The sequence below is a fragment of the Haemorhous mexicanus genome, chromosome 15, assembly GCF_027477595.1.
Source record: "Haemorhous mexicanus isolate bHaeMex1 chromosome 15, bHaeMex1.pri, whole genome shotgun sequence".
NCBI lineage: Eukaryota > Metazoa > Chordata > Aves > Passeriformes > Fringillidae > Haemorhous > Haemorhous mexicanus.
In genome coordinates, this window is record NC_082355.1 from 12862006 (window position 1) to 12876339 (window position 14334).

Genomic DNA, 14334 nt, shown 5'->3' on the forward strand with positions numbered 1-14334 from the left:
CTGTAACATTACGTCAACATTTCTATGCCTAATGACTGAAAACTAATCCTCTGGATCTGACACTTGTCCATGGGAAATACCACCCCCACCCAAATGCTATATTTTTATACTTGTACTGTGGAGTATGCATTTATTGCTTCACCTTATCAAAAGTAACACATGTATACAATCCAGAATAATACATTTCTGAGATGATAAATATTAAATGGACATCATAAATCTGTCCTCTTAAAAAAATAAGAAAAGAGACTAGAAAATGGCAGAGAAGATACTCATTTTCATTATGGCTTTTAGGCAATAACAGCTTCAGCTTGCTCTGAAGCCAGAGTATGAATGATGAGCAGTTGAAATCCAATTTGAATTCATAATACCACATTTGGTTTACACTACCACCTGTCAATAGGAAATAGACTGAGACATATCTCCTGAGATATCCATAGGGAATGCTCATTTATAATTAACACTAAAAAAACCCTTAAATATTTTTCATTGCAATGCATGTGCTGTTTTCCATTTTAGTAGCAGTCCCTCACTAAAAAATAGTGAATTTTTATCTAATATCCTCTATGAAATATAACAGAAAATGCTTCTCATTATATTTTCTCTAGTTTGCTGTCCATTCCTTTCTTCCTTTTGCCTCTGACCACATTAACACCTAACCCACAATTCAAGTGGAATGGCCTCCCCAGATTCTTGAAAGGTCCAAGTGATATCATGCAGGTTTAAGTCAGAATATCTAGCAGAAATTGTAACTACCATAGGTCTGCTTTTAGAAAGAGAATGTCAAAAGCAGATGAAATGATTATGAAAGTGGGCATTGGCACAGATTTAACCTAGTCATTATTCTCATTAGACAGTAATTTTGGGTTCCTCTTTAGATGACAGCACATGATGAGAGCTGACATCTACTTTGAATTCATATTATCATGTTTAACGTGTTCAACTAATATTTTCTAACAGCTGAAAGTGCAAATCATGTCTTCTAAAATGTTCATATAAACACTGTTCATATCTGTCTACCCACAAACACTGTGGATAATACAGATGGCTAGTACTTAAAATCTGAGAGATAAAGTAAGAGTTCTTCTGAATATGAACATTTGAGATTGATGGGGAAAAGAACACACAAAATCAAACCATCTAATGATTTCTTCCCCCATTCAATTTTTATACTTCTTAATTCCAGAAGCAATAAAATTTATTTCAGTGTTGGCACATCTAAGAGGATTATACTAGTTTGACAAAGCTCCTGAGTCTTTCAAAATCTTTCTTGAAAAGATATATTCAACTGATGTTTTGTCACTTAATAACATATGGTGAGGAAATAATGCAGCTTCATCAATAATTTCTTATGACGTCTGTGATGTTTTCCTCTTAACATGACACTCAAAAAATAATGCTAAATAAAAATCTCTCTAGAGAAAATCATTTCCTTTTTTCCCTGTAAAGCTTGGAAAAGAAATCAAGCCCAAACGATATGCAAAGTATCTTGGCAGTGGTCTCAGTTTACAGACTCCCTCTCAGCCTGTACTCTGAAGCAAACTGCATTTTGCTCCTTTGTGTGTTTGCATTTGAAATGCAATGTGACTCTGGAAAAGGAACATGATTTCTATACACCAGTTTCTTTTTTTCTCATTTCTCTTTCTTTTCCCCAATCCGTAAATCCTTCCAGTTAAGACTCGCTGTTAGGCTAAGCACTGTTAGTTCACTAAATATTCTTGGCCTGAGTTTCAGTATTTCCATAAAAGCTGCATGAAGTCTTTCTGATCTTGGTGACTTGGTTTGACTCGGACTACTGATCGTGGCTTGCTGTTTTGTCTTTGTTTGTTTTGTTCAACAGTGTTTTGTTTGTTTGTTTTTGTGAATCGTGGTTAGTGTCTAACAGTGGGTTTGCTAGAGTCTTGCAATCTTGAGTTTTCTCATTCTATTTCAATCAACCTCACTGTGTTAAATGGTGACAATATTTACCCTTATTGTTATATAATTTTGAGAGCAAAGGGGAATGTGTCTGTATGGGGCATCTGTTGTATATGTGTTTAGGATGATCTGTTATAAACAGAATTTTAAAAAATCAGAATGAAGGTATTTATGCCTTCAGAATGATTTCTATCTCAGAACCCTGCTGGTTACTAAAGCACTAGAGGAACTAGACTACTTTTCTCTCTTCTCACACATCTGTTTTCAGCAAAGCAGAGGGACACACAATTGTACTAGAACAGCACAGAAATGAAGCCAAAACCAAGTTGTTCCCCCTTTCCTGCTTCATCCTAAACTCTGGAGATTTTGGCGTTTGTGTTATTGAAAAGGCTTTGAAAACAGCAACACATCACTGCAGTCTATAGAATGCAAAGCATTTAGTCAAATGTAGCACATCCTTTCATGTTCCAAAGGGGAAAATTATCTTTATAAAAGGAAATTAAAATCAAGTCATCTTTTAGGAGTTAAATGCTATAGATTTGAAAATTATAGATTGTCTTTCTAAAACATTATCTACTCCCAGAGTTGATCTTCTAACATTGAACCATGGTCAGTTATCAGATACTTGTCCAAATGCAACTATTCCGAATTTTGAATTCACTTGCACTCAAGTATTCTTCCTTCTCCCTGGTACTGAAAGTGCTTTGTGAACTGTCCCACACTGACTTTGGTACCTATTCTATCATGTGGCTTTCATCTTTGGATTTGATGAATGAAGCCATTGTCCTCAGATAAATCCTGATTCATCTGCGGGAGTAGCTGAACGTATATTCTGTGTCCTACTGTTCAGCCTTTCCAAAGTTCAAAAAATCCTTACAGCACTTGAAACAAGCCACCAAAGTAAGGACACAGAGGAGACTTATTGTATGTGTTTGATTTAAATCACTGTAGCCTGAAGCAGTGCATGTGGTGTTACTTTCCCAGAAAAAGCAGGAACAAGGAAATTCAGGGAAGGTAAATGATATTTTGTGTGAAAAGTTTGTTTGTTTGCAACTCCTTTGCAAAAAATAAAACTTAAACTTCCCTGCCTTGTTATCAAAGGGCTAGGCATGGGATCACCATGTTTTACCAGCAACTCTTAGAATTTTCCTATGAAATCTGAGTAGTTATGTACACAGACACATAGTTACACTGCCACAACATCGTCTTGGTAACCTGATCAGCCTGAAACACAGCACGCTGCAGCTCATTTTCAGTCCAGGCTGGGTTTAGGTACTACAGCCCTCAAAGCAGAACTTCTACCTTGGCTTGTTATCTCTGTGCACCATTTCATGACTAATGTATGTGTATGATTTTCTGCTGGCTGAAGAGAGCCCAAACAACTTTACCTGATGATCAGTAAGGGTATTTTCCTCTTGATGTTCATTATTACAAAAGAGATAAAAGATGCCCCTCCTGTGTAGGCTGAGATCAGCAAATCTGCTGTGACCAAGAAGTTGATTTCTGTCAGGAACTGCTTTTACCCTGAAATATCACATTTATTATGATTAAATAAGAGGTGAATTCCTCTCCTTGATACCAGCACTATCAAGGATATTGCTTACAGTACTGAGGACAGATCTCTGGGAGCATGTAATGGACCTAATGCATCAAATGTAATGGTGTGAGTGATCTCATACAATTATTTCCAAGGGGTGTTGAGTCCACATGCTATCAGCATTAGTGTGCAGATGCCACAAGAAACCTGAGACTATAATTTCCACATCCAATTCACATAATGGATATGGAAATGGAAGTAATTTCAGATAGTAGATAGATATCCCAAGCCAATAAAAAACATATATAGCTCAATTTCCTCTTCAGCACTATAGCAGAAGGTAAACAGCCGTTCAGATACCGTGCTGTGCTCACACAGCTCTGGACACGTGCAGTGTTATACCTTTGAAAGGATTAGGAATTGTGCAATGTGAAAGGTATCCTTTTAAACTCAAAAAAAAAAAAAAAAAAAAAACCTAGAAAACAAAACAAAAAAAAATCCTGGCTTTTTATGCCTATTGTGATCTTAAAGTTCATGATTTACCCCGAGATGGGGGCACTGACAAAGTACATCAGTTTGGGCATGAAAACTCAGTGAGAGCCGAACACTATTTTCAACAGAAACAATGGGAAGAAATCTTCTGACCTGTACCAACAAAAAGATCTTGTCTATTGTAGCAAATAAGTTTCCATTTATATTTTTACTTGACCAAAGATTGTAAAGAAGATTCTCACTTTTTTAACAGAGGAGGAATTTCAGATCATTTTATCAACATGTTCTTCTTTCAGATACTCTATGTAAAAAATACTCTGATGATATTTCAGAAATTTGATTTCTCAAAATGATTAAGCCCTAAGTCTTGAAGTTCAGACTAGATGGGATGAAAGTTTCCCATGTTCCTTGAGCTTATGGACTAGAATCTAAGTTCTGTGTTCTGTATGTTTACAGCTTACCCTAGGGATAAGTAAGGTAAAAGATGTATTTTATCAACTTGTTCTGATGCTGTAAAATTTTGTTTTACTTTCTGTAATTTGCACAGTTTTGAAGAGTTATTGAACATCAATCCTCTAATATTTTAAAATATAGTTTGTAAATTCACACACAGAGATTTATTTATGGCAAGTCTTTGAAATTTAGAACCTTGCTTAAAATATTAAGTCAAGAAACAAACCAGCTTTTCCCTCATCCATCTCTGTGGACCAGTGCAATAGGGAATTACGCATTCCATCTGATTTTCATAGTTATATATTTTGGATCAAGGAGAAGCATACCCTGTATGACAGCTTCATTATAAACAGTGTGAACAAATAATAAGACTTTGTTCTGTATCACGCAAAGCTAAATTCCCCTTGATCATGCTAATATGAATCACTTGTTAAAGCAACTGTATTCCAGTTCAGAACAGGTGCAACAAATTGAACACTGGTTTAGGTCCATTGACTGCATAAAGCTCTGCAAAAATGTTTTCATCCAGTTCCTGCAGAGTAATGTTCATGTCATCCTCTTTGTGTGCAGCGTATGAAATGTGTACTGTAAACACTGTGGCAGTGATTTCACTGAAGGCAACTTGCCATTGCTTGAAAAGCAACTATGCTGAAGGAAGGAGCCACAATTCTTTCCTTCTGTCCTTAGCTTGCTACTGAGAGGCTGAGCATACAGCAATTTTGCCATTGGGAAATAAAGTCTTCCTCATTGCAGAAGTGCACTACTTGATCTTATGGGCGTTTAGTATTTTATGACTTCATCTCAGCTTCTTCATTACTTATAAATCACTGACACTTCAAACTTAAGCAATTAAAACAAGTAACAATTAGCTTATTACCCCCATGATCCACTGCAAAATAATTGCACTAGAGAATTCATTTAACATAGTAAAATGAAGAACATTAGAAATCATTTTGTGCAGAGCCAGCACTAGTTTGACAATAAGCTTTATGGTGGTTGAGTACCTTCTGCTCTACTAAAAGCAAATAGATTTTCCATTACTGCAAGCCACTCACATAAAGCCAGCAGGGCAAATTGTGATTCTAAGTAAAGAGTAAATAATCACACTGGCAGAATGTTTCCCTGCAAGTTAAAAAAGCACAACTGTTTTTTATCTTTCTTTTTTGCATCTTTGAAGGCAAAGAACTATTAGGTGCACTGGGAGTACATTTAGGTGTACTAAGAGGATGTACTTATGCTAAATAAGTAGAAAAGTTTTAAAAGTAGATCAGCAGTGTCAACTGTCTTAAATTTCTTTATGGGTCACTGATGTGCACAATAATAAATTGAAGGTCTTGAGAATGAGCAGCTGGCATTTATCAATATCTGATTTTACCAAGCCTTTTCTTAGGTACTGCAAAAACATGTGGATGAAATCGTACCCTATTTCACCCAAGTTAATCAAGTCCTGGTGAAGTGGTTATTATCTTTTTTAGTGGCTCTGGTGGGTACTGTCTTCTTCCTTGTTGAATGCAATGCTGTCATTGTGTCATGAGAAACCACTAGCAAAGTGTCTTAGGAGAAAGCGTAAACAGCCTGCTTATTCTACTGACCTCTACATTCCCCAAAGTGCTTTTTACCCTGTCAGATCTAATGCCTCTTATTTCTTACAAAATTACTTCAATAGCATTTTCTATATTTTTTCAGCTACTTCCCTGAAGTTTATAATTTCCATTTATTTTTTTTCCCCATTATTTTTTTTATCATTTTTCCATACCATTGGCAGATCTGACATTTCCTGTCAAATTCCCTCTTAGAGATGATGTTTTTATAGAACCTGGGAATTGGCCATTTAAAAATCTACCATTTTACTTATTCACTCTCATGGGAGGGTTACATTTGGAGGCAGAATCCTACTCAAACTTCTTGCTGTTCCTTCCCAAAAATGTGTGCATCTTGGAATTGATTGCCTTGTCAAATGATGTATTTAACATTAAGTCTGCTTGATATGGAATTTTTGTTCTTACTACAAGGCATATGGGACCTCTTTCTGCCAATTTCCTCAGGGAAGTAAGACATCAGATGCCCTTTCCTTCTATTCTTGTGCACTGACTTGTTTGGGACAGAGCCTGCTTCTATTTTACTTGCAATAAAAGTGCACAAAATGATGCAGTAAGACAAGGCAAGCGTGCAGTTGAGGTAATAGGAGATGAAAATGAGCTGCTGCAAGAAGAGTGCCAGTAGAGTTGACTGCTTTCTCTGGTGACTTTCAAGGAGTTAGAGGCTGAATTCTGATTCTATTCCAGAAAAAGCAGCAGTTTAGGAGAAGGGAGTTTTCCATGTGGCACGGTATCAGGTCTGGCTAGAGCTGTATCCAGTGGATCCCTTCCTTCCTTAACACAGTTCCCAAAATGTTTGTGTTAGTTGTCTGAAAATATTGCTCCAAATCTCTTAATTTCTTTCTGTTTATGTTATTTCCCCCACCAGACAACTAAAATTAGTTTGAGAGGAAATTTAAGTCAGTGCTCTAGCCAACACTGTCCTAATATATGAAGTGACAGTACCAGTGCTGAAGTAAAGATAGAATTCTGAAAGCATGACTGGAATTGAGAGTTTATTGTAAAGCCTGAATTAAAGCATGTTGTGTGAAGTGTGTTTTGAAAGGTTACATTCTGAATGTTTATATCTTGAAGAAAAACACACCAAACAATTATTCAATAAGCAAGACACTTAAATTAGTTTAGTAATTATTACTGGCACAAAGACAAAAGAATATAAATGTAGAAGTTGAATATGATATTTCTGTTAGGATAATTTGTTCAGCTTTTTAGAAGACATGAGGTAAGTTACTCAACAATACTAGGAAGTCAAAACCATATTAAAAAGAAGTACTGCCCTTTCCACTGCCCTTTACTGTTCTTTCTGTTTGGAAGAAAGACCATTTAACCTCTGTGTTAGCAGTGATGATAATGGTAGGTAGGACAGCATAATCTTTCAGAGGAAGCCAACAAAAAGCCATTTAAAAATATGACAAGTAAATAATACATAATTAGTCAAGTTTTCGGCATTTAGTGATGTAAAAAAAAAATGAACCTTTCAGTCTGAAAACAGTATTGAGAAATTATTCTAGTCCTTTCTGCAATGTATTAGCTTTAGAATAACTTTTGTAAGTACTTGCACTGGTTTTGCATGGCCTGGTTTTTGGTAGTGGGAGGCCACAGGGGTGGCTTCTGTGAGAAGCTGATGGAAGCTTCCACCATGTCCAGCAGAGCCAGTCCCTGATGGCTCTGAACATGGACATGCTGATGGCCAAGGCTGGGCCAATGAGAGGTTGGTAATGCCTGTGTGATAACGTATTTGAGAAGAAAATCAAAACAAAGTGGGGGCAGAGTTAATTCCAGCTAGAGAAGAAAGGGAAGTGAGAACACATGAGGGGAACTGCTGGGAGACACCAAGTGGGGAAGGAGGGGCAGGAGGAGCTCCGGGGGCCAGAGCTGGGGTTCTTCTGCAGCTGTGCTGAGACCATGGTGAAACACCTGAGCCCCTGCAGCTCCTGGGGATCCACAGGGGATGCAGAGATCCACCCACAGCCCGTGGGGATTCACAGGGATGCACAGCCCATGCCCATGCCAGAGCAGGCTATGCCTGGAGGAGGCTGTGACCCAGGGAAAGAGGGGTCCTGGCTTCCAGCCTTTCCTTGTTGGGCTGCACCCCCAAGGTGTGGCGTGGAAGAGTGACCCACGTCACAGCAGTTTGGGGAGGGCTGTGTGCCCCTGGGAGGGACTCGCCTTGCAGCAGTTTTGGGAAGGCTGCTGCCCATGAGATTGGAGCCATGCTGGAGAAGTTCATGGAGAACTGTCCCTGTGGGAGGGACCCCATGTGGAGCAGGGGAAGGACTCCTCTGCCAGAGCAGCAGAGGAAAACTGGGTGATGAACTGACCAAAACCCCCATGCCCTGTTCCCTGCACTGTTGTGGGAAGGAGGGAGGGATTGGAGGAAGAAAAATTCTTTGACTCTGTTAGGAATAAATTCATTTTGTACCTCTAAGCCAAGCCTGTTTTGCCCTTGGAGTGTGTTCTCCCAGTCCTTAACTCATCAAACCTTAGTTAATTTTTCCTCTCCTCTGCCCAGCTGTGGTAGGGATGGGGAAGTGAAACGACTTTCATGGATGACTGATGTTTGGCCAGTGTCAAACCATGACAGTACTATCCAGGAAAGTTGCATATTTATTCCTTTTCAGACTGCCTTTATTTATGGTGTTCTTCAAAGAAATTCTTTGTAAGGATAAACTACAATATGTTATTGAAATACTTCCTGTTTTATGAAAGTGGCGGTAAGTTTGTCTCCCTACTGACACAGCTCCCATTAGGGTGAGCCTGATCTAATTTTCCCACTTCCTGACCTGCTCTTTGCACATTTTCAGCACAGGTGGTTTCCCCCACCCATTCATTAGTTGTGTCTCAGAGCACTATTCATCAATAGGGTCTCAATAGAGCTTTATCCTTGGATAATCCCTGAATCATCTAATCTGTTTTAATTTTAGATTAAATACTGATGCTCTTTTCCCTTTGGGTGATGACAGTAATGGGAATTGGTTACCAAACAGTCTTTTTGAAACAGAACTGTTTGGATTTTTGTTGGTTTGTTTCTGTTGTGTATTTGTATTGCTGTTTGGGTTCTGGTAATGAAAAATATTATAGAAACCATGAGAATAAATTTCTTAGATTTCTTCTAAAACTTATGCTTCCCTTGCCAATGGGAAGACTCAATTGTGAAGAAGCACAACCAGATCACCTTTCCTCATGAGTTTGTCTCCCTGCACAGCTTCCAAAAAATAACACCTTTTTGGGTCCAGTAAAAAATAACTTCAGCTCCTTCATTTTTCCCCTCATCTGTCCTCCTCCCACAGATTCATGGACCTGCAAAAGTCAAAAATCTTCCCTAAAGCATTAACCAGTAGTTATCTCAGTTACACAAAATATCTGCAATGGTTTCTTGAGATTGCATTCTACTTTGAACTGTGATATTTCTGCCTTCAATCACAAATCAAGCTGTAATGAACAATTATACCTTCCCTTAGAAATATTCTGGGTTTCGAATTAATATGTGTGTGCCAGCACTGGTGTATGAGTTCTGGCAGCAACATTTTTACCAAGCAACCTTTTGGAAATGTTGTTTTTGGTTCTTCATTTGTTTAGAGTATCTTAAAGGTTTTATCCTCATTGGTTCTTTACTGTAATAGAGATTCCAGCATCATATTCATCATTGGTTTGTTTTACCATTTTCTGAGTAATGTGAATGAGTGAGCATCATATTGAATGAGCTTGAATTAGGCATTTATTCTGAATATATATATATATATATATACATAACTGCATTAATCAAACCCACAGTTCTGCACTGAACCTTCTAATTTTTCTAGCATATCATAGCTATTGGTAAAAAAAAATTCTATTTTTGCATAAGTTTTGCAAAAGTGATGATGGAAGGTATCTGACAAAAGCAATTCTAAATACCAGACTGTCTTTCTATAGTAATAGATAACACTTGAATAAAGACACTGATTTCCAACTACAAGGTGCTCATTATAAACATTTTAAATAAACAGAATAATTTATTTTTTGACAGTGAAACATATAAGTGGCCGTATTTGATATAGACAGTATAATCAGTTAGTTATTCTACAAAATGTATATATAGAGAAGTAGGCCAATCATCTCATTTCCTCTTTTATAACAAGACTTTCTCAATCAATTCTAAAAAAAGCTCCTAAGCCAGCTGGAAAGTGTAATTGCCAAGGAGTGTGCTTCATCCCATTATCCAGGTTGAAAATAAGGACATTAAACAGTATTGGCATGAGTGTCTGAGTGACACCAGTCACCAACTGCCTTGTGCACCACTGGCAAAAGCAGACCCTTGAGCCCCAGGCAGTTTCCCATCCTTTTGTCCTGTCCATGTCCCACCAGTGTGGCTGCAGGGAGCCTCTGGGGCATTTTGATTTCAGCAGGGCTGTTTGAACTTCACAGCAGCCACTGGACTCCAGCATCTGTCGGGCTGGAGGAGTCTGGTTCCTCTCCCCTCTCTGTTCCCTGTCACCTTCAGTCCTGTCCCTGCTTCTCCCAGCGGTACTGAGGTAGCAGCTTGTTCTGATTTCCTGTCCCAACAGAGAGCACTTGGGAGGTCTGGGCTTCCTCAAGGAACTGTGCTCAGATCTGCAGAGGCAAAAGATCCTCAAGATCATTCTGAGTGAAGATGCAAATCGCTGGGTGAAGACTGAATACAGTCATCCCCTTAGGCCACTGGGTGGTATGGGCATAAGAACCCCTTAGAATAAACATGAAGAATTTAATAAGACTGTTCAAACAGATGTGCTGCAATTAACAGAACAGGGATTTTCCCCCCTACATTTTTCGGTCTCCTAAGTAATCTCCTATTTTATTCCGAAACATCAAATTTGCCTAGAACTGTTATCTTTTCCAAAGAGAGTACAAGGATATCTTCAATTATACCAGCATATATTACCATTGTTCCTTTTCAAACTAGTTACAGGAGAATATGCATGCATTTCCAAAGTTAGAATAGATTTTCTGTTCTTTTTACAAGGTCTTCTACTGCACTGATGATCCTTCAACTGTGCATTCTCTTTTCCCCAAGTTACGTGGTTATGAGTATTTAAAATACAAGTGCAATACTTTAAACTTTTTAGACCAGTAGTGTAAACTTGGGATGGGTTTTAGTCTGAACTTTCTACTTCATGCTTCAGCAGTGTGTAGCTTAGCAAGACTCTAATAATGCATAACAATGTTATACAAAATTAATGTAATAAAACCTTGGAGCAAATTGTCCTGCCTATGTACAATTAAGAAGCAGAAGCCTTCAGAATTTTAATGCTGTTGGAAAGGAGGGATTTGTAAATAGGTTGTTAGTTTTACCTGAAGTTCCCGATGAGCCTCCTGATTTGTAATATGTATGTTTAAAAATAAAAACCCAAACCCACCAGCAACTATACATTTAACACAACTGTAACAGGAATAACTAATGTAATAAAGGACAATAGAGACAGTTATTGAACCTGTCATAATTTCTTTCTTAGATGATTAGGGTATTTTTTCACTTGTTTATTGGTTGAGGTTACTAAAATGTGGTCTGTGTAGATCTTTTGGTAAAGACATTCAGTCTTTAGACATTTATCATGGAGAGGCCTGCACTCAGCTATGGGCTATTAATGGAATTTTAAAACAAATTACTAATACATTCATGGAAAGAGGCATGTGTGCTTTTTTTATTTGCTTTATCAATGATGCCTTCCTGTGCATTCTGAACCAATAGTTACACAGCAACTCCAGCACATCCAGTGCCTTTATGTCACATGATTATAATGAACTAAATTCAGAAAATCCTGAAAGAAACCCCAACCCTATACCAATACATGTATAATAATTTATTTGATACACTAAGCAAGGATGCTCATTAAATATCAGATTTTCTTTTGACAAATTTATTTCCTAATAGTAATTGTTAAAAAATGGTGACAATTGGCAAAAAATATAGGTCTGTCTAATAGCTCTTAATTATCTGGTGCATCTTCTGAACTTCTGAGTTCTGTATCCTGTGTCTCAAAGAAAAGGATGTGTAAAATCCTTTTAAAATTTTCTTCTTTTGAGGATTCAGAGAGAGCAGAACCAGCCCCCTTGCCTCTCTATGTGTTCATTTACCTGAACAACTTTTGGACATACTAACTTTTAAAATTGACAATTAGCACCTATCCTGCCACCTTTGAGCAACCTTGACCTTTACAATTTGTAATAGGAAACATCCTGCTACAGCTTACTTGTATTAATTTTGCTGAGAAATATTTTGCAGAAGAAAAAATGTTGGAAAAAAGCCCAAGTGGGATATGATGGGATGTCCACTTTAGGAAACAGAATGAGAACATTTAATCACAGTTTTTTTCTGTTTCTCAATATAATTCTGGTAGGTTCTCATGTGAAAATTTGATGGTGTTGTTTTTATTGGGAATCCTGGTGAATATCAGTTCGTTAGATGTTCTGTGAATGTAAATAATGAATCTCTTAGCAACTAACAAAGCATTTAGCAACCTCTTGTATGGGAGTAAAGGACTGCCACAGTCAAAGCCTGCCATGAAATCTCCACAGCAGAACTTCCTCCAGGGGAAGAAGTCAATAGTAAGAAACTCTGGCAAATGTTAACTTGTAATTTTTTCCAATAAGAAATCTTTTTTCTCTTGTAATTTTTTCTTCTTAGAGGGATGCATAAGCAAAAATGTGTTAGTAGAAGTTATATTAAGTTAGACTACATTAATGCAATTCAGCTAGAAAAAGTAAACAGTAAGCTGCCTTAGCGCCTTTCTTTCAATTTAAAAATGTCATGTTCATTGTGGAATATTAGGAAAGTAATAAAAAAAATGTTACCAATGATACTTTATACTTTTAGCTGGTGTTTCCTTTTGGAATGATAGTTGCTTGTCAAAAAAATGACCCCTAACAACCCCTCACCCAAAAGAAAACCCAAACAAAAATTAAAAAACCAGTGCATTACTCCCTCAGGGGCAAAAAACAGTTGGGCTTCCTTCCATTTAATGAGGTTTAGATGACAGGCCTCAAGAAACCCTTGCTCTTCCAGTTCAGGACAATGCTGAACTGAGTTTGGAGCTTCACAGTGCACAGCAGCTTCACTCAACCAATGTGGAGTCTGTGTTACTTGACTTGGGACAGAGGGAAGTGGGTGTGGAAGGACACAATTCATTTTGCTCTGATTCTCCTCCTCCTCTCCATCATGTGAATGCTATGTGACAAAGAGATTATTATGTTCAGGACTCAATAAGAGGTTATAGTCATGACTACATAGCATGAAAAGTAATTCAAGCACCATGGACTTTAATATTGACAGTGTTAAGGCATTAGATACTGGCTGTACCCAGGCACATACCAAGGATATAGCAACAGTAAAGCTAAAGGTGTGGGTACAGCAACAACAAAGGACTATTATAATTTCAGATGCCTGAAATCTGTAAATCCTCTTGGAGGTGATTTGTGGGAAAGCTATGATGCATTTTTTAAATTCTCTAATTCCTTATGAAATTGTATGTTAAACCATGAGGCATGGAATGCTGCCAGAAGACTGGGATGGACTAAGCTCAGAGGCTAGCAAGGTCATGATTTTCATTATTTCATTGTATATCAATCAAGTAATTGAAGTTATAAAAGCTTCTTTTTAAACCTGCAACGTTTTGGGCATAAAAATGGGAATGAGAGATTTTTACCGACTAAGTGCAAGAGCACCATGAAGCAACAAGATATTGCAGAATTATGTTATAAAAATTTTAGTCATGTGAAAAAGCACATTACCACGGTTTAATTTGATAATGTGTATGTGGGCTTGCTCTCGCTTTTATAAATACCATACTGTTTTGATAATTTCGCAGACACAACTGTGTAATAATTGCATGTCTGGAATGGTTGAAAGCATGAGGCAAATATAGCCTAAGCAAGTTTTCCTAGAATAATTGTATACTGTCATGTGTGATTGGCTAAGTGTTACACAAAGTGTACAAAACATAAGCAAGCAGGCATCTTTAATTAAATAAAAACACTGCTGTGTTGGTATTCCTCTTTTTCCATGGACCTTAGGAGTGGATTTTTATGATTAGGTCCACTGTGAGTGTTCTTTCCTCTCAAGGACAGGCAGAGAACTGGGAGTTGTGGCTGTCGTGCTGTGCCCAACTCCAGAAGCACAGTCCTTTCAAACACACTGTGCCTGTGCTTTATGTGACTCTAAATGTGTTGTTCCTTGACCAGAGCCAATTCATCCTGTAGAGGTACCCTGTGCATCCAAATGCCACAGCCCATCTTCTTCTAGAACACTCTACTGACACACATCAGAATGTGCAAAGTTTCAGTTCCCAGCTGGCACATGAATGCTTTGGAATAAATTCA